Below are 1,945 nucleotides of genomic sequence, written 5' to 3' on the forward strand. Positions count from 1 at the left end.
GTAAGGTACAAAGGCACCTCGGCCAGGTTTATTGCGACCTCGGACACAATTGCAGTTCCCCATAGATTACTTAGTCTACCGGGCATACTACTAATAGATGCCGCTTGGCAAGGACCCGGCTCAGTGGCGGGACTTTCCACTGCTCCCGTGGCCGGACAAAGACACCACCCCAGGGATACATTTTTATACACAGGTACAAACAAGTTACACATCACTCCTGACGTATTAAGGTGCAACCCCTTCACGTAATAAGGTGCCGCCTCGCACCTTGTACATGTTGGTTCGATCAAAACAGCTCTATCCATCATTTTACCCTTTTGCCCCTGTCATTGGGATGGGTCGGCCTGTTCCATGTTATCTGTGGAATGTTCCAGTATAGTGTATGTTCTGATAGCTGGTGTCCAGTACCTTTTAGGTATGTCTCTTTTTGCAGCATCAGCCCTTTCCTTGCCAGCTTCTGTGAGCAGGGCCTGCCTCTGGCTCACAGCTTAACTCTGATTTATGTTAGCAAAGTTTTGACCATTACTTTAGTTTGGTTCAGGCCTCATACTGGGCCTTCATTAGGGCCTTCACTTACTTTATTCCCCCACTTTTTGTCTTTTTAAGGGGAGGATGTTTACTCATCGTCCCGGAAAAGCATAATGCATAAACTAAAGATAACCCAGTGGGCTAAACACTGTTAGATGGTAAAATAAAGTAACCACCTATACACTTATGCCCCATTTGTTTGTTTAGTCTGCACATTCCCTCGTACGACTGGCAGACAGATTTTATTATCCAATTATTTTTTAGTCCCTTATGGTGGGCCTGGGAATGTTAGGCCCGGGACCATGACTGAGGAATGTAGTAGTATGATTGAGCCTTAGAGGCACTCTCAAATAATTAATATATATATATATGAATTATATGGATATGGCATATATATTTGTAGTGTGTATGGGCATATATGTATAGTATGTATGTGTACATATGACACTACTTTATATCTAAGCATAACCATGTTTTTCTAGTCCGATGTTGTACTTTGGTCTTTTTACTTTGGTAACACAGATAGAAACTCACTCCTATTAGGGCAATTTCAGTTATCACTTGTCTCATCATTAGTAGTAGGCTGAGTGTTTTGAAATATTGGATAGGGATTGTGATGGTGTGTCCCACAGTGCTATGTATATGAGAAGAAAAAACAGAAATTTGGAGTAGTGACACTACCACTGAGGCCTTTATATAAAAATATATTGTAATTAGTTACTACACAGTACTGTCCATTCATGTTATAGGTTACCCTTACTGCTAGTTAACACCCTCTGGTTAGCTTTACTGGGCAGGAAATAGAAGTGGCTAGCTTCTCTGTTCCATTGGTTGCACGGCTCTGCGATACACCAGTAGTTGACATAGATCTAGTTGTTTTTCATGGATGCTGTCTTCCAGATAACCTACTGAATGGACAGTAACCAATTTATTAAATAGTGCTGTGTCAGGATGTAGTATTGTTACCTAGACACTGGACAAGATTGTTTTGAATAACATGTGCCTTAGTTAGGATGCAGTGTCACTGACCCAAATTATCACTGGTACTAACAGGCAATGTGTTTACTCAATTTGTAGTTACTATGTAACTTTTTGTTTGTTTATTACTTTTTTTTTTTTCGCCTTCAGGTTGTTTGCTGCCATTTGTTTGTTAATTTTTACCTATGTGTTGGTTAAACAGTTTAGCAAGGTTATGCACATTGTAAATGTTGTACAGCAATAATACAATACAGCAATAAGACAACAGTACAACAATAATACAGTAGTACAGCAATAATACAGTTGTTTTTACATAATAACTAAGTTGAAATTAAATGATGGCTTATCCTGGTCCAGCTAGTGTTTTTTAGCTGATTGTTAACTTAATTGTCCATATATGGTAGGTAGAGGTGTATTTGACCAATCTCTTATTTATAAA

The 1,945-nt window shown here is 39.2% G+C and overlaps 1 protein-coding gene across 7 annotated transcripts in view; it reads left to right on the top strand.

Moving 5' to 3' along the window:
- The window catches only part of PPP2R3B (protein phosphatase 2 regulatory subunit B''beta), a 95,379-nt gene that overhangs the window by 9,914 nt on the left and 83,520 nt on the right, over nt 1-1,945 (top strand). The window lies entirely within an intron of this gene.

Source organism: Chrysemys picta, chromosome 1, assembly GCF_011386835.1.
Source record: "Chrysemys picta bellii isolate R12L10 chromosome 1, ASM1138683v2, whole genome shotgun sequence".
NCBI lineage: Eukaryota > Metazoa > Chordata > Testudines > Emydidae > Chrysemys > Chrysemys picta.